General features: G+C 34.8%; 1 long non-coding RNA gene across 1 annotated transcript; it reads left to right on the forward strand.

Moving 5' to 3' along the window:
- Nucleotides 1-8,905: 8,905 nt before the first annotated feature.
- Nucleotides 8,906-17,185, forward strand: LOC128671909 (uncharacterized). Its single transcript, XR_008404889.1, has 3 exons — nt 8,906-9,059; nt 9,793-9,883; nt 17,047-17,185. It is a non-coding gene; the product is annotated as an uncharacterized LOC128671909 (long non-coding RNA).
- Nucleotides 17,186-24,707: the final 7,522 nt, after the last annotated feature.

Consider the following 24,707-nt stretch of genomic DNA (forward strand, 5'->3'; position numbering starts at 1 on the left):
TACAAACACAAACAAACTTGCAATTACTATTTTACCCCATTAGGAATAGAATTTCCAATAATCCTTTGAAAGTCAAAATCAAGGGTACTTTTTCACGTCATATTCTAAATTAAATGTACTTACCAAACTACTAGCATTTCGGAACGACCACTGCTGAGAAGAAATGCCGAAAGAAACTCATTCAAACAGTGTCGGTCCCTGTCCCTATTGCTTAGCACATGCCTACATACTTAACTGTCTGTACGTACATAGGAGATATTAAATAAATATGGAAGAAAAAATATTATGGGGTGCTTAATGGAACTGATAGAAGCCAAAACATTTTTTTTTTAGAATGTTTGTCTGTCTGTCTGTCTGTATGTTTGTTAGTAAATCACGCCAAAACTACTGGATGGAATTGGATGTGGTTTTGACAGTCGTATAGCAGATGGTCTAACTTAAAATTTTTATTCATCGCGATACGCTGCTTAGAACCCGAGATATTGACAATAATAAGTTATGAGCGGACGTACGAGGAGAAGCCGCGGGCAAGAGCTAGTATGAAATAATTAGAAGATATTAACATTAATTATATATTATCTTCCTCTTCTATTAATAGACTTTAATCAAGATACATTTTAATAATAGCTACAAATAAACAAACATTAAAAATAGTCGTATCTACAAGTTTATTGATATGAATATTTAATTACCTTTTCGACACGTGAATATTGTTGGCAAAAAACACTTATTAGATTTGTTATTAATGTAGATAAAATAATCTGATCCAATATCACCAACACGACTCAAGCCCACATTGGAAACTTAGAATAAGTTGTCTGTATGATTTCATATCATCATCATGAAAGCAATATTTCTTCTTCTTTTATAAAATGAGCCATACAAATATGTCATATGTAGGTACGCGTTGTAATTGGTATGTTCGGCCAGAGATTAGACAATACTTCGAGTAGTTCAGTTATCATTTCAATTTTTTACTATTATCTCCTTTTGTCATGTTTTATGCCGGCTCTACACTATCGCTGAATGTCGACGCGGATGACGTCGCGTAGTTTGTGTGCTTTGTTTAACAGAATGAAAAATAAGCAATGTATGCCGAATCCGTCAAAGTTCGGCGAACTATTCCGCGATAGTGTTAAGCCGGCATTATGTGCCTAAGAACGTATGTAACTCATGTCTGACAAAAATAAATTAATTGTAAATTACTAGCTGCGCCCCGGGGATTTGCTCTCGTGGAATTCCGGGATAAAAGTACGCTGTGTTATTCCTGGTTTTGTTACTCTTTCACGCAAAATCGACTCAACCAATCTTGAAGTGTGGAGAAGGACCTTTCATCCCGGAAAAAGAAATGTTCCCGTGGGAAATTCACGCGGACGAAGCACGGGCAAAATCTAGTAAATAAATAAATCTGCAACAGATATATATGAGCCACTATTGCTTCGGTCTAATAACTGTGTTGTGGTGAGTATGTGGCTCAAGAGGACAAGACATCAACTCATATGTGACCGCATACGCACGTACAGTGCGATCTATATTAGTAGGTATACTAGTATATAGTAAATAGGTGATTGGAAAAATATCAGTACTAATAATCCCAATAATATAAAGGCAAAAGTGTGTGAGTACGATTGGTTTTTATGAAATATGGTATTGAGGCAACTGATAGGTACCTTGGGTTAACACATAGGGTACTTTTTGTCCCGAAAGTACGCAACTCCCGTTGGATTTGGCCAAAAGGTCCGATGGCCAATGTCGTTTTATAAAGTAGATGGCACTACTGTGTATAAAAACGTAAGTATTTTTTGTTAAATAAATTATGCGGGTAACACCGCGGCTAGAAGTTTTTTTTTAAATTCCATTCAAATATTACGGGCCAAAATTCATCAAAATTGGGCCAATAGTTTTTGAGTTTGATCATTATAAACAAAGAAACAAAAATACAAATTCTTTCTTTAGTATCTCCTTATAGTAGTACTAAAGCTTGTCCGGGCTTCACTAAACCCCTGCGGATGCCATCGGCCGCTTTACAAAGAGGCGCTAGCACAAGGCGCCTCAGCAACTGGCCGGTCTCTTTCACCAGAGGCCGGACTTTCCACTCTCAGGGGCCCTCCGACATCTGGAGGAAGTCTGGAAGCAGACCGGAGGCAGTGGCATTCCGTTATTTCGGCCGCAGAGGATAGGGACAGTGGCGCACCGTAATACCGGCAATCCTCCTCCTCTGCGGCCCCACCGACCACCATGTTTGCGCCATGGCCGCGCCTGGTCGCCGAGGATAAGGAGAGCGGCGCACCGTAATATCAACACTCCTCCTCCTCCGCGACCCCTACCACGGCTGTGAGAGTTAGCTGGGCTTAGCCCCCTTCTCTCACAGCCACTGAGCCAATTGGCTCTCCGACCTGGGTTACCCGACATGGGGAACCCACCACCAGTTTGCCAGGATATTTGCCAATGGCTAACAAGACCCCTAAACGGGGAGTTATTAACCGTCGCCCAGGGTGCACCAGCCCAATAACTTGTCAGCCGCCGCTATCACCGAATCAAAGATCAAGTGACAGAAGCAAACCTTCAAATCATCGAGCCAACGTGGAGGTTTCCTGACTGTAGCACCCCAATAGATAAAATATAGCCTACGGCAATCTTGGATAATGTACCTTTCTAATGGTGAAAGAATTTTTGAAATCGGTTCGGTAGTTTCAGAGATTACCCGCCTCCAACATACAATCTCACAAACGTTTACCTCTTTGTAATAATAGTATATTAGTATGGCAGTAGATTGGTAAGGATCAATGGATGGATGGATTCCCCATTGTAACACTAACACTGAAAAAACCGGCATTCGATTTTATGATCGGGCCTGATGAGACTTTCCTTCGCTTCTAGACCATCTTGGAAGTGGAATATTTCAAAATTAATATACATAAATCGTTTATATCCACGAGTCTTAAGAAAGTTGTCACTGTGTCAACGTGTGTCAACTTACCTTTTCGGTAACTATCACTGGACAAACATTCATAAAAACATGTCATGTGATATTATTACTAAAATATAAATGTTTTTCAACAGATATCAGCCGTTTGATTTTAATTTATGGGGTGGTAAAAATATTAAGATAAAACAAGCTGTTTCTGATTGTTCTTTCATCTTTGACTATTATTAAAATCTGTCTTAGTTACCATGTTATCTTTGTTGTATCAATAAGATGGATGGAATTTCTTCATTTCGGAATAATGTGAGTATGTTTGTTATGTTCAAACGGCTGGACCATTTTTAACGAAATTTGGTATCAAGGAAGCTGATGCTCAGTTTTACACATAAGGATTTTTCCAGAAAGTACGCGATTCTTGTTTTGTTATTTAATCATATGGGTAACACCACGGAGTACCGTGCCCAAAATACGACTTATTCCACATAAAGCTTAATCACCCAGGTGCTGTAAATCTTCTTGGTGTACTTAAAAGATCTGAGGCAAATTCTGGGCTTCCGGGCGTCACAGCACCAAATGTAACTGCGAGGATGAGAGAGAGTTCATCCGAGTTTTTTAGTTCCAGTGTAGACTCAAAATAGCATCATACCGGGAAAGGCAATGTCTAATGAACCAGTTCCTTACCTAACTGCTATTTTTTCTATTCTCGGAAACAATTGATTTACTTTTTCTTTTTAGGAATCCATTGTTAGTAAACAGTATTGATTTGTGGATTCTAAGGGGAAGTCAATATGTTTTTGTTGTACTTACACCTTGTTTGTGTACGTTAATAACCCTCTTTTAGCTTCTCCGCAGTCAGGTTAAAACGAATACCATTGTCTTTTCGTGGTTTATATAAAAATTAAAAATAGAGGTTGCTGCGTTCCCAAAATGATGACGAATGATGACATGCCGGAAAACATTCGGGAGTGGCTGTGAGTGCATATCTGCAACATCTTGTAGGATTGAGGTTTATATTTCTGAATTTTAAAGATAAATTAAAAAGAAAACACTTGAGGCCTCAAAATTTAAATTTCAAAATTTTTTGAACAAATGGAAAGTTACATTTGCAAAATTTTAAGTTAATTCAATTAATTAAGGCCGGTACATACCATGTACCTGTGTATTTTCCAAATGAAAATAACCTACTAAGCAAGTAAAACTTACAATCTTAAAATTTTGCAACTAATACTTACAAAAGTTTCTCGTATTAAATTTTCATAAAGAATTTCAACATTAGAAGTAAGTCCTCACCTTGTTTTCTGTAAATGTTAGGAACATGTTTATTTTGTTGACGTTCCTAATAATAAACAAGTTCTTCATTGGCGAGCAACGAATAAGAACGATTACACACAAAGTTACTTTCTGCCGAAAAATATTCAGTGAAACGAAACGACACGACGTTTGTAAATTGCGCATGTTTTTACAGTTGCTGCCCTATTTTGAATTATGACGGACGGACGGACGATTCTCACTGTTAAATATTTATAAACACCGTTTGATTCCCGGTCAAAGCCATACCGTTTGGGTTTTCGTGTTTGCCTTATTTTGCGCAAACAGTTTGTTTACGATACAATGGGCGTGTTTTAAAAGCTTGGAATAATAACGGCTGTATCATATCACGTTTCATGTATCATCTTTGATTTGGGTAGTATGTATACTAATCTGAGTCAGGCACTGTTAAGATCATTGGTTTTTGATGAGGCTGGGACTGGAACTGGGACACAGAACAAACAACCAATTGAATTTCCTAATAGTATTTTTTGACAAACGATTAATATTAATTCGTTCTTTGTTGTATATGCTGGTTAGTATCGTGACGTCAATAAGTAATGTATATCATCCTAAATTGAATAAAGAATTTTAAATTTGAATTTGAATTTGAGTATATCTATAACTAATAGATAACACAAAAAAATTGTGGTCTTAAGAAAGAGAAAAATTAATTTAAAAAATTACGTTTTCTATTTGGTAATTAAAAATAATTTAAAAAAACTATATATCATTCTGTAGCGTATAACATCTGTTTATAAAATACATGACGATTTTTAATTACTAAATAGGAAACGTATTTTTTTTTAAATTAATTTTTCTCTCTTAAGACCACAACTTTATCATACCTGAATATAAAATGGATTTTAATGTTATATAACTACTTATAGTTATGTTAAAGTTAAGATTAAATAATTAAAGACGTTCATACCTTAAACCATTTCTAAGTAACTAGTTATTTAGGGGGGTAAAAAGGTTAAAGCTTAAAATAACACTTTGACAGTCGACCCCGCTTTCACAGGTCAGTAACTCGAACTGATTATTAGGTTTTTACTACTTTAGAACTCATATTTTTTAAATAAAAAAGATTTTAGTGTTGATTAAACATGTTATTTAAGTAAGTTTACTTACTACTTACTTACTTTTTAATTGTTTAATAATTTGTATATATATTTGTGGTAATTTGTATTTGTATAAATTTAACATTGTTTTTACATTAAAGTCATAATTTAGAATTACGAAACATTAAAATTATGATAGTAACCCACAATCTTCACTCTAAATACCTAGAATGTCTGTCGAAGGTTGAATGGGGGACTAAAAATCTCTAGGACTGGCAACTAACAATAACGAAAATAATAAATTTGAAAATAGAACTATTCGTTCTTAAGGATCGAATTCTTCGTCATAGACTAGGATCATGGCCCCAAACAAAACGCATTTTAAAAAGTTTGCTGCACACATTTTAAAAAGAATGCTGTCTCTGACGTTACGTCATCACGTAACATGAACCATGTGAAGGAGGCATAATTGCTGGAACTTAGCGCACGTCTAAAACGCTACGTTCTAGCAATGATCTAGCATTTCCATTTACGTCTAGCAGAGCTAGCCGGGCCACTTGTAATTTCATACGCAGCCTAGCAACCTATTATGGAGCGAAACTGAGATTACAGGGACGAGAAGATGAAGTTTTTGTTAAGATTTATGTTATATGCATAAAATGGAAAATTCGAAAAATAGATCATCGCTTTTTATTCAAGCATTTGCGATTAATATTGTTTTATATTATTATTTACTCCTTGCAACTGTACGATTTTAAATATTTCGACCAACTTTAAATGATTGTAAACTGATCTAGCTGCAATGTTTCAGATTCAGTCTATAAATTCTCAAAATTAGCATGAATAGAATAATTCTTTCTGTATTATAAATACTTTAAAATTTTATGACGTTGGCAAATAGCTTATTCCATACAATAAACGTGCATATATACGCATGCTACTGAATACGTACGCAGCATATATGTATGCACGATCCTAAAATCTGAATAGGGTGCATCGATTTCTCCTCTAGAAGTTATTAGCGTGACATATCCTCTTTTTTTGGTGATCTATAGAACTGAGACACGGGGCGTTCGCTGCCTTGAATATGAGACCATTTGAATTTGGAATATTGGAATAAGTACGTCAGAATATCCTGGATAACGCCGGTTTAGGTTTATCGCCAAAGTAATATATTTGGAAGCCTAAAATATTGCTTTTTGGACATAATAATCAAATAAAAACGTATTGGGAATGGGTTTTGTACAGGATGACGGAACACAGAATTCTGAATACTAGAAACGCTATTTAAAAATGAAATGATTTAATTTGCTAATATTTTCCGAGAACTGATGGCGGATATTGAGAAAGTGCTTTTTTAATATATTAATTACAACCTGATATTGTTTATTAAAACAAATGGCGAATGTACTTAGGGGTGAAAGTTTGTATGGCAAACCAAACAGATACATTTTCCCGCGGTCAGAACTGTGGGAAACATATTTATTGTTGTTTTCTTCGAATGTACATAATATTTGTTGCACATTATCGCGCTACCTTGCTATCACTGTTTGGTTGACTGCTAAGAATGTCAAATGGCATTAACTCCAATCCATAATACCTAGTATGATTAGGCTTGTATGATTGATCCATGTTATAAAGAGAAATTATTTGTATTTTTGTTTGTTACGAATAAACTCATAAACTACTAGACCGAATAACTCAATAACTGCCAAATAGGCACAGATACAGACAAAACAGTACTGACGAAATATATAAAAAAAGTTTTTTTTTTTTTTAATTTAAAGACTAAAATCTGTGAAATTCTAATTTAAATCAAATCTAAGTGAGTTAAAGAAGTTGTTAGAAAAGCTATATCCATAAAAGTTTCTATTTCAAGCATCTGCATACAATTAAGGGGTTCCCAAAATGATCACTTTGACTTTTGTCATCTTCATTCAGTAATATTTAATGGCAATTTAAAAGTTTTGAGCAATGAGTTCGTGTAACTCGCCGGCGTTATTATAAAAAGATAGTTGTTGATAAATATTAATATAATTATTATTTTACCATTGGATTATATTATAGAAGTCGTTTTTAAGGTAGGTGGTTTCGAAAAATTTTTTATGTATCTATATATAAGTAAGTATGATAGTTAATATGCGCCTGGCATGTGGTTCTCGACTTTGAATAGGACCACTCCTTAATCTTCCGTGGATGTCGTATGAGGTGATTAAGGGAATAGCATATATACAGCTTGATAGAGATAAGAGCATGTTTAAAGAGGCTTGACGTCATTGCCCAAATCTTCAAAATGTAATGGTAATCTTGTTATGCGAACCCTGGTTTTTAGGACGTCACAGCTCCGAATGACCCCGGACGCGCGATGATGGATGTACCAACTAACAATATAAGTGGAAATGGTATGGAAATGATTGTATTTTATTTTAGTAATGGAAGAGATAAGATGTAGTTCTGGATAGACTAACACCCGCCGATGCCAACAGTCGCGTGACTAACGCAGAGAGAATCTCGCGTGTTGCATTTGAACTCAAGGTCTGACGCCAATTGAACAAGAAAGCAAGATTCTGTCCACGAATTCGTTTTCTTACTTTATTTTACTACTTAATATTTTTTCAACAAAATATTTTTTTAATTTTGATTTATTTTATGTTTTATCAACTGTCCCGCACACGCGCCACGAAGGAAAATCAAACATTAATATTATGATTAGTCCATAGAATTTAAAAACAAAAAAGGATAATAGTACATATCCTTTTTTATATATGTTATTTTATTATATATGTAAGGATTTGTAATCGGAAACCGGAGCGGAGTTTCATATAAATATATATAGATCAGTCATATAGGTAGATTCTGTTATAATACTCTTTATGACTTAGATTGACTGCCTTCTACCTGTGTCAGATAAAAAGATTGACGTCATTCTGTCACTCAATTTCATTGCGACGCAAAGGAAAGACAAATATACTCACTTTTGATTATTTTAATGAAATAGAAATGATCTCATAGGGTTTTAAAAATTTATGGTAATGAATGATAGCTGTGCCTTGCAGCACCACACCTGTGGTGATACCTATATCACCACAGGTGTGGTGATACAGGAATCATAATAATGGTGATAATCTAACGGAAAATCTATACATATAGTTAATAAAAATCACTGTGAGTGGGCTATGTCTGTGTCTGTACTTGTGTTTGTTTGTTCACACATCACGCAAAAACTATTTGCTATGGAATTCGATGCGTTTTTCACAGTTGTAAAGTGGATGGTCTAACTTAAATCCGATAATAGGTTTCATCCTCGTACGTTGCTTAGAACCACCAATATTTTGACAATAATATAATCCCAAGCAAAATTTTATACTATATAATATTTTATACTTACAATAAAAATATAAATTTACAATATAATTTTACGATATATGAATTGAAATGTTGCAATATAGTGAAATATTAATACCTAGTCATTGCTTTGTCGTTGTTTCATCTGATAAAGCTAAAGACAGGCAAAATCCGTCCCCGCAGGATTTGTTTATATTTTGGCATTCGATTTTCGAACTATAAGATAACTATGAAATATGTATATTATAGCACCTCAACCTGCCAAGATGACCTCTGAAGTCTAATGGTCATTATTCCGGAATGATACACCGGAAGTCCTGGATTCGATTCCCAGTCGGTCAGATTAAAATGGAAAATAATAATTTTCAAATTGAAACAAAGATATATAGTTGGCAAACAAGTACGCGGGTTACCTGATGGTAAGCAAACACCTAGGTACTTCGGAAATATCTAATACCTAACAAAGATTAACCTTGTCTGGGTCTTGGATGTTTGTCTGTATACGTATGTTAAAAATGTGATGTTGTTTGGCTTTGCTTATGGTACGGTATTCTATAACACAAGTCTCGAACTTACTTTAAGGCTAACTCAATCTGTATGATTTATCCCTACATGTAGATCCATACAAATAGGTAGGCTATTTGTTTTTTATCCCCTATCGACTACGCGCGAGTCCTTCAGTTATTAGCTGTGTAGTGGAATCTAGATTGAAATGTAGACAAACAGAGCTAGTAAGACAATAAAAGAAGTTCATACACTATTTATAAATTGTACTTCCAAAGTGTCTCAAAACAATAATTTAAGTAGATTACTTGTAAAAACACTGACGGTGTCTACAGATAATCATATCGGCTTAGACTCGAGATAATATATTTTCGTAGTCACGTAGACTACCGACAAATATATGCAAAATCTTTTAGAACGATTATGTTAATCGACAGGCGGCTATTATTCGGGAATGGAGATATTTCACACCGAATACGATCGTCCAGCGTCAATAGTTGCGTAATATAATCGATTGTTATTGTGATTACTGATAAAATAATGTTAGTTGATAAAAAATTGAAGCAATGAATACTAGAATCGTATGATACAAAATGTTTTTCATAATCTGTACTTATTTTAGGGCTATCATTTAATTTTTAATTTCAGATGTAGAGATTACAACACGGAGTACTTCATAAAGGGCATGACATGATTCATCCAAGGTAGACACAGGGCAACACTCTTTTGCAAGCATCCGGTAAGCAGTATGCCTGTTTGCCTGCGCAGTAGTATAAAAAAGATTCTAGAAAAAATAACTAAGGGTGCGTGGCACCAGTAAGCTACGAGGTTAACTTTAACCTACGCAGAAAACGCGATTTATCTAAACGACTCGCGTGACCATGACGATGACGAGACGATGACGAGACGATGACGAGACGACGACGACTGCGCGCAGGTTATAGTTAACGTCAAAGTTGAGTGGTGCAACCCACTCTAAGTATATTAATAAATACGACCTCGACGAAATGCAGCCGATCTGTTCTGTCCGTCGCATGTTAGCGATGGAAGACATAATTATATTTAGCCTGTTATAATTAAACATAATTTGTCGGTCGCCTTCGGTCACGCAAATGTACAACATTACTTATTAATAGGTACTTATTATTCAATAATAATAATATTTATTAAGAAAGCGGACACTGGGCTACGACGCTCTATGGCTGGGAAGCCTTTAGGAAAAGCTCAAATAAGAAATTTGCATATTTTCCAAATTTACCACTAGAGTAATGACCGCCATTGCTTGTATCCCTTCTTTCTCAATGACCACCAGTGAGAGACAGTGATTCACTTATAATTTTCTTAACGCGTTCACCAGTAATAGATTAGCCTTGATATTGGGGACAACATCTGGAGTGCCATTAGTCACGCAGGTCAAAGGTCTAATCGCACACAGGACAACTAATTCGTGGACGGTACAACACGATTAATCTCACAATAGTAAATTAATGATTTATCTTTATTGTTGGAAGACCGAAATTTTATTTTAGACAAAAATTCTAATTTTATATAACGCTTGTTACTTATTCTTTTATAATCTTTTAAAATTATCTGGACCAAGCATGTTGCGTATACCCGAGTTTCGTCAAAGATGTAAATGGTTTTTTATTTCAATAGAATTGAGTTGAGTTTTATTATAAAAAACCAATCAGAAATTCGATATGACAGAACGATTGATCTGTCACCTATTCAAATCGTTCAAATGCCATTATTCAACGGACAAAGTGAATTAAATTGAGATATCAGCTTATGAGTAAACGAGTGAGTTGCACCGTCAAATTTTACGTTTCTTTTAACCGGCGCGCCGCTGATGTTTAGACAAAATGGCGTACTTTTACGTTTTTTCAAATTGTATCTTAACTCAATCATAATTGTATATCGCCAGTCTGCCTCTACGTAACACATCATTTTTATAATGGATTTATATTTTAAGTTTCTTGTGTACATAAATTGATAAATACACAAATAATGTACACAAATAATAAATAGTGTTGTAAATATCCCACAATGAGTAAAGAAAGTGTAACTTACTTGACTTATCGACTTGCTATTTTCGTCTACATAATATTCTTATTTTCTCAGAAACCCTACTTGAGGAGGCGTACCACCTGTATTTGTATTATACGCTTAAATCTTGTCACAAAAATAATGGTGTTAGTAAAATAAGCAGCCGCACATTGCCGCCAACATCATATTTTTTAACAATTTTGACTAAGTCATCATCAGCCTACACTTATCCCACTTTATGTGTGGTCGGTACAGCATGTCAGTCTCCTCCACTTCTCCCTGTCCGATGTTAACCGATCTGTTACTTCCTTTTTAGCCATATCCTGCCTGATGCACTCAATCCACCTCTTCTTCGACCTGCCCCTATTTCTTTTCCCATTCAATTTCACAGCCATAAACTTTCTTACAATATTATTTTCCTCCCTTCTCATAACGTGACTATAACATCGAAGCCTATTACTTTCCTATTTTCCTATGATTGGTGCTACCTTGAGACTTCCTCTCACATATTCGTTCCTTATCTTATCCATCCTTGTCATTCCACACATCCATCGAAGCATCCTCATCTCCGCAACATGCAGTCGCCTTTCATCCGTCACCTTGGTGGCCCAACATTCCGAACCATACAAAACAACAGGTCTGATCACCGTCTTGTAGATCTTGCCCTTGAGTTTGAGTGGCATTCGAGAGTCACAAATAACCCCTGTGACCTGCCGCCACTTCATCCAACCCGCGCTAATTCTGCTTTTCATATCGCGGTCTATATTTCCGTCGCTTTGGAGGATGGAACCGAGGTATCGAAAATCGGAGCAGATCGGAAACAATTTTGACTAAGTAAAAAAAGGGACGCAAAGCCTTAGCAGCTGATAGGTAACGATATATATATAACGATAGCATTCCCAAAGAGTCAGGCGGGCGGCCGGTTGTAAAATCGTAGCGAAATCTTCCAAATTTAATGGCAATTTTTTGGGGCTGGGCTTTGGGGTATCTACAGCTCCGAAAGTAACCGAGAACATGCGAAGATTATGAAGGAGAGAGAAAGCGGGCGGAATTTGAATAAAATAAAGATTAAAAAAAAAATCAATTCCAAAATTACAATTTTTAATCCGTCTGATCGTGTAGGTAATTGTTCTAGCTCCGCCCACCATAAAAAGCCTCAAAAGGAATCCCAAAAAAATCAAGTGATTAAAGGTCTTTTCTTAGATTTCGGTTCTGTAAAATCCTCATCTATCCGCCCTAAAGCGTGGGCGCCGCCCTCGCCTATAAAAAATACCAGCACGGTAAATACTGCAGGTTCGTGAGCGTCCTAGATGAACGACAAACGATTGCTTTTAAGTGGAATTTATGGTAAAGTTATGTAGATTTTTAATTTATGGTTCAAAATAAAGTGATTAACAAATTTAACGATGCTGTAAAGAAACTATGGGTGCGCTACCCAACTCTGACGTCAATTAACCTGCGCAGAAAAACGCAAACTATTTTATTTTATCTAAAGAAAGCGGTGGTTAATTAAAGTTAACATTTGTGTTGACTGGTACAACCCTTTCTAGTAAAATAATTGTTTATAAGATAATTAAAAAATATTTCAAAATGTTTAAAGTACAGAATTAAAGAAAAAAATATAGTTGATGTTTTTGTATAAAATAATATTATAAATGTCTGTCTGTCACTCTTTCTAAGTTTAAAAGCTGAACGAATTTTAATAATATTTGTAGACTATACATATAGTCACAAGTTTAAATATAAACTTCAAGGGTATAAAACAAGTGAAAGTTTGTATGAAAAATACACTTTATATATTTTGCCGCAGGCGAAACTGTGGGAAAAAGCTAATAAATATAATAAAGTTGTAGGATCGTGGGTGGTTCCAACAGGATGTCAATCGGTATTAATGATAAAATGTAATGGTTGGATTGAGCCAACCCGAATTTATTATAATTTAACATTTACCGAGTGGAGTTCAAATCTGAAACGTCACGCCATTAATAACAGGCGTCTAATAGTGTTTTGAATCTAAAGTCTAGATTTAGAAACTATGACATGATCTCTTTTATATATAATATTAAAATTAGTATAGTAATTATTAGATGAACTTATTTTTTTCAGTTTCTCCAGAAAGTTGACTGGTAGAGAATGCTTTTAGCATTCAGTCCGTCATTTATACCGTATGTAACAACATACAGTTTGAATAAATAAATAAATTTAGTCAACTGTGCCTACTCATTTTTTTTTTATAAATTCGCCACTATTGCCGCCTCATATCTAGAAGTCTCAGGGAAATAAAATATCTATTAGTGCCATGAAAATTTCATTTGGTGGTTGAACAAAAAATTCCATACACTTATAATATTTACACATTATAGTTGACTATTTTTGAAATACACCCAAATCCTCAAAGCCGTTGCATTAGTGAATTTTCGGGAGTGGTAAAGAAAACAAAGTTATCTGGCGAACTAAGACCTACTTAGGTATTCTTACGGTCTGTAGATCGATAAGTACTTTGAAAGCAGGCCCTAGGATTAGTGCAAAGAATTATACTAACTTGTACGTTGAAATAAACGTGATGTGCATATATTATCCAGCGTCGTAGATCAGCGCAAAATGCGGCATGACGCGTGACGCGGCGCGGTCCTTAATATAAAATGTGCTTGTATTCTATATCGTAGTAATACACAGCGTCACATCATGTAGTACAGCGTTCTGTCGCTAATATAGGAAACGCGGTAACGTCGGGTATACTTAAAATGGCTTGAACCGCAGAACTGGATAATTTCTGAAGATTTAGAAGATTAGCTTCTTGTAGCTAAAGTTTTGGTATAAAGTAAATCCACACTTTGACTGCTGAAAACACTAGCTCCTTTTCATACGTAAAATGGCAGCAGTCAACAAGCGTACCACATCTTGGAACAAAAAATAATTAGAGTTTTACAAAAAAGCATTCGTAAAATATTGGAAAAAGTTGCTATTTGCAACAAAACCCTTATTATGTTTATGAACTGAACGGACAAAAGTACATAAATTGTGGTCATAGTCGTATAATAAAATATAATCGGTCCGTATTTATGATTATGATGGCTGCTCTGAAAACAGAGCTCGGCGAATTAACCTCAAAACAAACGCTCCTTTGCGTATAATTTGTGTTTTATTGACTGAAATTTAATAAAGATCTGTAAACAATACCCAAGGGCCCACTTTTAGTCTATTACTATATAGTATAAGCTAGAGTAGATATAACAATTATACAGTTATTATTACAAGTAGTTTGGTTTTTCGGAAGTATTTAGGACCTATTTTGTAGATTATATAATATAACAAAGGCGGTTTGTAAGTTTTTGGTAATCTTCAGAAAAACCTATCCGATTTGAAGAATTCTTTCGCCATTTGAAAGCTACAATATTACTGAGTATCTTATATATATATATATATATATATATATATATATATATATATATATATATATATATATATATATATATATATATATATATATATATATTATATATTTATATATATTTCTGATATTCTTAAGGAAGCCAAGTCCCGGGGACGCAGCTAGTGTCTGATAAAGAAACTCTGGACTCTCGTCATTTAAGTTGTGATTATACTGGACAAAACAAAAAATGTGGCGTGTGCTGTCCTAGAATATCCATATATCCTCTCATGATGTCGTACTATAGGACCAGGCAGCTAATAGCAAAGACAATATTTCCAAGGGGGGTTGATACAGACGGCCGCCGGTTGTAAAATCCTACATCCACGAAAACCCCGCGCTTCGCGGATTCACAACCCTGAACGCAATCGGCACAAGCGGAGATAATAGAGATTATACAAACAAAATAAACAACATTTGTAGCAGTAACATTTTATTATGTAATGTATGTTACGTTTAAGTTATGTTTAAGTTATATTATGTTAATTGGCACACGTCACTCAAGATGTCGGCAGATAAGATACCGAAGTCTGTTTTGTGTACATTATTAGTATTTCGTTACCACACAAAAAGAGATAACATGAGAGGAAGAAACGCATTAAATGAATCAATAACACTTAACTCATTACCACTGGATATTTGATAGTCGAAGCGATAGGTTAGACGAAAATTGTGAGCAATTATTATATTTACTGTAGATAAATATTTTTTAAAACGGGTTAAATTGAAGGAGATAACATACTATGTCGACCCCACATGTGCTGGGAAAAGGTCCAACGAACAATGCAGAAAAACGCAGAAATTGTATGAAGTTTCGATGTACGTCAACTCATGTCACTGTTAAAACTATAGACAACAACGCAGCTATAACGTGCTGCGTCGTCGCAATGGAGTACGACGGGTCAATGGGGCATGGCTTTACGAATTTTAATTTCAATAAAATGGATCTTTAAAACAGTGTGTTCCCTTATCAATGTTTCACGAATAGATAAACGATGCACGCGTGCAAAACAACTGGCAAAAATACAGGATATAAATCGCATAAAATTCACTGATAAGAAAAAAGTTTCCGGCTTCGAATGTGCACTTTTGGGGCTATCAACTAACTAAACAGTAAGAAGCACTTACATTTAATAGGCAATTTAGCAATTGTTTGCTTTCAAGAAGGGAAGAGGTTAAAACAATACATGTTCTGAATCCGTGGGTCACATTTGGTTTTCTAGGCCAAAAATATAGATCTAAATACAAATGATTTTCAAAAAAACTTCTCCGTCAATATAACGTAAGTAGGTACATCCAATGTTGGTCTGCTAAAATTCCTCTAAAATCTCATTGTGTGAGTATTCTTTAGACCATTAAATAATAAATAATAAGGGATTTTTTGTTTCTCTCTGTCCCATTTGAGGGTTATCCCGGTTACTTCCGCAGCCATTGTACGTCGGAGCCCTGGGTCCGCTTTCCTACTTTTGTGTCTACACTTCGCGGTCGGCATTCCTTGATTTTAGACCATTGACACGCATATTATTCCTGACGACATCAAGCCAGCATTTCTTGGGTTTGCCCCTTCTGCCAGGGCAGGTGGGAGCGGCATAGCCAGACCTTTGTTCCCTACGTAATTTGCCGGTCTACGCAAGACGTAGCCGTACCAGCGCAGGCGGCACTTGCACTAGTGCTATAAATAATTTTTGTATTGTATTGTATTTGTCTATTGAAAACCAAAAAATCTTTACCTTAAGATGTCACAATAAATGTTTGATAAATTTGATAAATGTAAACTTTACTAACGTAGACATGTTTAGTCGCATGTACGCATAAAAAATAATGAAGTTGATGATATACATTTTGATACCCAAAATTTTATTTGAAAGTAACGAGGAGAGATTACGATAAACAATGTGCTTACCGATATAACGAGGGATTTTTTTCAAGAAAACCTCATGGGACGTAGAAAATTCGCGGGGAAAATTTTGTGCGGTCTTTCCTATGTCGTGTTTATAAATTATGGAATAATTACATTTAATAATTAATCAATGTTAATTACCGTAATTTCTCCCTAAATTCCTATGAGTTCGCTTCATGAATTTGAGACTGAACAATTTAATTTATATTGTTAATTTTAATTGGCAATTATCAGTATTTTTCAGCAGATTAAACCAATATATTTTGAGGAATCATGTTGGGTATTTAATCCGCCATTTTTTCCGTGACCTTTTGATCAAGCTTATTGTGAATTGTGATGATTTTGCCGAAGCATGAATGTATGTGTGTATTGAAATTTTATTATAATTGAATGTGGGAAATATAATCGACGTATTTTCGGTTGTATGTGAAAAGGAAGTTTGAAACATACGTTTGTAAAACTTTTCGATCGTTTTAAAAAATATATACTATTATAATAAACTAACAAATACTATAATTTATTTCAGAAATAAGGGAAAAAGATATGAAGGAATTTAAATAGTAATGGAAGGAGTTTTAAGAGAAATAAAATTGTAAACGCACTAGAAATTTAAATGAAACTAGAAATGTGAAGAAATAACAAAGAATACGAAAAAAACAAGATTTATTTTGGACATATGAGCCATAAAGCTTCGATGGTATGGTAACTTTATGAGAAGAGAGGAGAAAACGTTGTAAGAAGGATTATGGATTTTAAATTGAATGGGAATAGAAATAGGGGCAGGCCGAAGAAGAGGTGGATTGAGTGCGTTAGGCAGGATATGGCTAAAACAGAAGTAACACATCAGATAGGGGGAAGTGGAGAAGGCTGACATCCTGTACCGACCACACATAAAATGGCATATGAATAGGCTGATGATGATATTTTGGACATAAACGTCTGATCGAAATACTTTGTTCTCTTTTTAAAAAGAAACAAAAACATATTCAAGCATTGACTTCGGTCCTTACATGGAGTGCGTCAAATGAGTGTCTGTCTATGTTTAATAAGGTCATGGGTAGCTGCCGTCATACAACTTCTTTACAATACAAGCAAACATTATTGACCTACCTATCTATTGTATTACATGAAGTATCGTGAGTTATTTATTTATTCGCGACTGACTCGCATTTCTCTGCGAAAGTGGAACAAGCATGATTTTCATATAAAGTTTCACCCCCATGATAGTAATTTGGGGGTGGATTTAGTAGCCTATGTTTGATCGAGGGTATTTAACTATATATATAGCAAAATTTCTTAACATCGATTTAGCCGTGCCTTTCACGGCAACGATAAATAGACAGGCTGTCGCAGTTATATTAAAGTATGGTTTGACTTAATAGAAGAATCGCTTGAAGAATCTCTAAGAAGAAACGAGAAAATCGTCAGTAAAAACTTACATCAATTAAATACAAAGTCATTCCCGAAGATATAATAAAAAGATTTCACATATTTTTGGCGATAATTGGACTTACCAGAATGACGTTTACAGATTATACATTCTTATGACGACATTGGCTGAAAATTGAATAAAAAAATCCGTCCGGTAATTGTTTCTCACGTACAGACAGGACGACATGACTTCATTTTATATGTGTATGTGGATAAACAACTATCTCCTGGAATATTTACATCCATTTTGGATTTTTGGAGTTCAATAGTCATTCTAAGATTTACAAAGCATTTAGTGGCGATGTCATTAAATTAGTTTTGTGGGTTAGAGTCTATTGGGGATGGAATACAAAGTGGTTGGTTGATTGGTCGAATTTGTTGGTTCAGCAAATTTAAGGGGTCTCTCTATTGCTACGTAGAAAATTTAAACTAAAAATCCGGTCCCGTTGCATTGCGATCCGTGCGTTGTCCTACGCTGCGTTGACGTCCGACGACGATCAATTCAAAACAACGCAGATATTGTGTAGAGTTTAAACGTACGTTAAGGCACATCAATGACAAAACCTATAAAAACAAGGAAGCGGTAACGTATCAATAGGGCGGGGTTTTATTACTTAAAAACTTACTTGCTTTTAAAATGTTTAATTGGCTTTAAATATTTAATTTAATGGCTTGAAATATACATAATTTATTTAATTGGATGAAAAAACCGCCGCATGTGTTAATTACATTTGATTTAAAAAAAAATTGTATGTGACAACTTTGTTAAGTATAACTTTATGAATGTCGAAATCAGATATCCACTGTTTAGCCCCTTATTTTGCCCCTTAATTAATATTCCTCCTCATAATATTAAGTTTATTACACAGTTTAATTGATTTCAAAATGTACAAATTCGTTGACATATTGTAGATAAGACTCAAATAAAGTGACAAAACGGATCGCATTAATAGAATTGCAGCTTATTAATACAATTCCAGTCCAGTGTAAGACCAGATGGTGCTCAAATCCATTCACAACCTTGGGGCAATGGAACAAACCATTTCTGTAACTTACTACTAGTTTACGATAGACGAGCAAGTACTAACACTACGCCTTATGAAATTCAAACGAAGTATTTTTCTTCTCGAGATATTTCTGCTTGTATTAGTTAGGGGTGATTTATACGAGGTTATCCGATTTACTTATATGATTAAGTGGTGGTGGTGTAATGGTTAACACGCCCGCCTGTGGGTCGAATGGTCCCAGTCATCATGTAACTCCTATTTGTCGTATAACAATAATGCTAGGTATTACTTTGAAGGGCTCATTATCTTAAAGGCACTTGAAATAAGCACTGGTACTTCGGTTTAATTCCACCTATTTGTCTGAACACTTACGATTGTTACGATGGTCGCTATTTTATGGCACGTGATTTTTTAAAAATATTTTAGATGAGGTTTTTGACAACACAAATTGTTGGGTGAAATGAACATATTGTAACATATGAACATAACAAATGAACATATGAACATATTCGAACGTTCATTTAGGAATAAGGTCCTTGTCTTCTGAGACATTTTTCACAATTATTATGTTGTTAAGTTGGATTTTAATGACAAAAGGCAGTGTTTGAAAAGGTGTTTAAAATTTCGAAGTTAGGATTAAATTAGAAATTTCAACGAATGCAGCAAGAAATAACAATTTAAAACCAATACACAATAATAAACAAGATATTATTTTATAGAATATATTATTTTGTATTCCACAAATCACATACACGTGTCACAATTATTGATGCCGTTTTACTTCGATAATTTGAGAATTTCGATAAAAACGAAATCTGTGGCAATTTATAGCACATATTAACATGTTGGTCCTTACTGGAATCTGCCATGATAGACAGGGAAAATAAATATTTAATCACTTTAAAAATTTAAAGGTACCAGATAAATGGTAATGCCACCTAACTTTTTAACAATCGCTTCACATTATAAGTACGTGCAAAGTCGCAAGCAATTGTGAAGGTCTAATTTCTGAATAAATATTCAGAAATTAGACCTTCACAAGAGAAAAAAATAAGTGCAAATAAGTGAGTACCACACCCTCTACGTGCATTACCATCTAAATCGTTGTAAACGAGCGTCCTCAAACAATCGAATCAAAACAAAAGACTAGTAATAAAAGAGTCGCGACAACAATTTTCTTTCAATGCAAAATGTACAAACAATTTGACATAAAACGTTCGTGTCATTTCAATGTGTGACACCATGGTGACGTCATTTGACACAGATCAAACTTTTGACACTATACAATTGTGCAGTCGACAAGCTGTTGTCCCAAAGTAATTAGTCGACGTTATTCTGTTAAAGCGTACTTGTTGATAGACAATTGTGGCAATTTACGTCTTTAGTTGAGGTTCACACGGGTCGAGCTGGCTGGCGAGTGACTGATGTCGTTTAGGGTTAATTAGCAGGCTGAATTTGAGATTGTTCATGTGTCGTTTGGATGTAATAGCTTTGATCATTTTAAATGTTTTAATTTTGACAACTTTAAATGTTTTGACCATTATTTTGACTCATATTAATTTAATTGCTAGAAGAGTAGCCTATCTACTTAAAATTATGTTTAAATGTAACAACAATAGTTTTAAACACAGAGCATATTTAGCAAGTATATCCAGAATTCACAGTGGGAACTTTACAATCAGAGCGGGGACCTTTGAAATGATTTCTTTGTGTCGACTCCGCTCCGCAAACACGACTGCAATCCAGTTTGCTGAGTTTGCTACAAGTGAATTTTAGAGATTAAAATCGTCTCTTTCATTTATTTATTCACATTTAGATTTTGTATTTAATGAAAAGGATAGAGATAATCTCCACATGTACCTCTAAAAGAACCGGATCTCTGGTAAGACTTTTTTTTATTTTACTTTTAATTTTTACAACACGTTTAGATTTTGTCAAATTGGTATTAACTAGATTTTGTTACGGTCTAAGGAAAAATAAGAGAAGCGGCAGTGTATTGGTCCAGTGGTGTATACAATGGCCGAAAGTCAATTCGAATGATACTCGTGCCACATGAGTTTGTACACCAATTCCTCCTTATGGTTACGATCTAGGAAAATATTATTGTCATGAAACCTACACTATAGTTTATGACATAAGTTAGTTTATGGTATAAATGGGTTTACGTTCAATATTTTCCCAGTTTCTTCATAAAAAGTCGAGTGCAAACCCATCTTATAGTTGGAAGATACTACCAGGGTTAAAATGTAGGTACCCTGTGTTATTCGGATCTGTCCAGTAGTTTTTGCGTGAAAGTGTCATAAGTATTCATCAATCCAAGTGAGATAATAACCAAAATTAGTACAATTTATCCGTAACCGCAATGCAGTAGTTTCGGATAAACAAAATCACGCCAGCACACACGCTATTTTAATGCTATTGGTGGGTCATGAACGTTCACATGGAAATGCAATTTTGTACCTTAAAAATTACTATTTTAAGCGGAAATGTAATATTATATTTAGGCACTATTATAGGTACAGTCAACAATATAATTAGGTAAGTTTATTCGATCTAGATTAGCTCGCGACGTGCGCGCGTAAAACCTGTTTTCCCTCGTTCCTGTGAGAATTTTGGGAAATTCTCCATTAGTGCTCCCCTACATTTTCCAAGGAACCTACATTAAAAAAATTCAACTTTCTACGCCCCTTAGTTTTGGCTGTGCTTTGACCTTCAATGGGTTACTAAAGAGTTTTGTATATATTTATTGAGATTACATTACAACACTCAATAATGAACATTATAAGACTACTACTACTACACACAACAAAGTATAAGATTATGACTATACCGTTACATAGTTATTTTACGCTACCTATAATGTGTATTGTGTGCCTTGGTTATACACAATAAAGCGTAATTCATGAACCTATGACCACATAACTGTCAACCAGCCAATCCCTAAGCGGCAAGAGTTACTAAACCTTGGGCAAATTGAATTTGGAATGTGACGTCACAGGGCCGCAGCTGCCGGAGGGTTGGATTAGGGCTAACTGGCGCTTAGTGCGAGTCTACAATTCGAAATTTGATTTTCGAAAGTTGCTGCCAATCAATCTTTCTCCCTTTCTCTCAGCTATTGAGCTATGGAGCCCAGGACCCCTTGCCTACTTTTTCGTCTCCACTTCGCAAGGTCGTCGGCATCCCTAGATATCTGATCATTGGCACGAATATCCTGGACGACATTGATGTCGTCCAGGATATTCGTGATATCGCTAGTCTTGTGTTTGCCCCTTCTGCCAGAGCCAGGCGGGAGCGGCATAGCAAGACACTGCTTCTTACATATTTTGCTCTACGCATGAAGCACTCCTGGAGTTTGACTGCTATGTAACATAGTATACATACGTACTGTATATAGTATAGTATATACGTATTGTGTAAATTAAATAAGAATAGGTTTGTGTTGTGACGCAGCGCGCTTATAATAATTAATCAAGGCAATCTTTTCACTAACATTGTTTTCTATTTTTGTCATGAGCTCATTTATTTCTTCCAATATTTTTTCTTCACTATAGTCTAGCATTTTCCTACCCTAAAGTCATGTCAAGGTGACTACGCACACCAAGGTGAATAGTATCGTTTACGTCTTGTCTCAAGTATCATAGGGTGATAAATTCGAGCCGAGTGAAGTGGGTGCGAATGCAAAAATATCGCGTGTAATATTGTTTTATTTGCAACATAGGAAAGTATCAAGTTGTCGTAGTGGAGATAGTGAAGATATATTAAGAGCTTCTTTAGGAATTTCTTCCCTCTCAGCAGTGGTCTTTCCGAAATGCTAGTAGGTTGTACCTTTGATAAATTCCATAGTTCATATATTAACATAGTAGTCCTTATATTAACATAGTTAATTCATAAAAATAATAAATCGTATGTTGTAAATTACATTAGATTATAATAAAAAAAATAATTAGTATGTATTTGACTATTTATTACAATCCCAATTAAAATTTTTAATGCGAAATTTTGTTTATTTGTTATCTCTTCACGCTTCATGTACTCAACCAATCTTCTTGACATTTTACTTACATGTATTCAAGAGTGCGGAGGAGTACCTCCGCACTCTTGAATACCTACATGTAAGTATACTCTTGAATACGTGTAAACAGATATTTTTTCCGGGGTAAATAGTAATTTATCCAGGAAAAAATATCTGTTCCCCTAGGAAAGTCACGCTGCTCTCAGAACGTACTGTAATAACACTCTTACCATCAGATAGATCATATAGATATGAAAAATATTAGGGAGGAAAAAGTGCTTGTGAAGATCTAACTTTTGACTAAATAGCCCCGAAAAAACAATTGCCTTGACATCGACTTTGCATCAAAGTGTCGATGCTTGATGTCAGTAACAAATTTTACTTACGCCTATAAAACACAACCAACAGTTTCTTCAGAGGCGTAAATGTTTTATAAATAATGTTTTATATCCACGTGGGTGACTGTACAATACTGTACATTACTAAGTTACTGTCTCAAATGGCTACGAATGCAAAAATAGAGCTTGCAAGAATTTTTATATGCCGGAATATGGGGCATATCTTGCTCCGGGTGTGACTTGAGAGTAGGTAGGGTCACTGTAAATTCTTTAAATGAAGGACTTTTTTTTTAAAGTTACATTTTTATTTATATAGATAATGTGTTATGCCATACAACGCGTACAGTAGAATATAAAGGAAGAAAATGGTAGTGTTAAAATAATTTTGGCGGTCTAACTCTAAATCTGTCAGGGTAAATTTGTCACGTATTTGTAATTACCTTACATGGATAGGTGGTAGGCCTACATCACACGTTTTTAATGACGAATTAACCGATGAATGTACAGCGACACATCGTATGCCTTAATATTCCAAAAATGTTATGATCGATTTACCATACATCTAAGTCTTTCGAAAATAATGAGATTCATATTACTTGCACAGAATTTCTGAAAAATCCTTTACAATTTAGGTAAACTTGTAAACAAATTAATTTACTAATTAAGCTTACAATTTCAGCGTAACACTGAACTTGTAGTAACTTGGCAATTGTTATTCTTTCACCATTGTTGAGGTAGAAGCATTTAAATAATAAACTCCGATGGTTTTGACCGTGGTCGGCCGTAACCTTCTCGTGGGCGATAAAATCAGTCGATCGATTAACGATGCTTTTATGTAATTTGATCGACCAGCTACCCGTTAAATTTCGTGGAGTAAAAATGTTATTAAAAATATATATACTTACCTAGTAATAATGTGATTATTTTTGTTACCAGCTGAAGTATTATTCTCATCTAATGATTAAATAGATGAATAACAAGATAAATGTATCTAGCCCAAACAGTTATTATACAGTTGGACTTACTAAGATCACATGTTACATTTTGATTATTACATTACATGTCATGAGATTACAACCAGACATATAAGGCTAAGTAGGTGCCGATATCCGAAACTATGTATAAAAAAAGACTATATCGACATATACTTTTTATGTAAATGTTCCTCTTCTTCTCATAACGTGTCATCTACTGAGTCTATTACGAGTACTTATAAACCGTCAATAATGGGTGAAACTTCCAAACCTACTCTTATATATTCCATAAGAGCCATTCATGGGGAATGGCTCAGTCATTGGGGTATGGATCTTAGCTCATTTCAATCAAATTTATTGGAAAATCAACCTAAAGGTCAGTTTTAATACAGGGATAAGCAAATAGCTGTCGTTACTAGTGTTAT

This window comes from Plodia interpunctella, chromosome 8, assembly GCF_027563975.2.
Source record: "Plodia interpunctella isolate USDA-ARS_2022_Savannah chromosome 8, ilPloInte3.2, whole genome shotgun sequence".
Lineage (NCBI taxonomy): Eukaryota > Metazoa > Arthropoda > Insecta > Lepidoptera > Pyralidae > Plodia > Plodia interpunctella.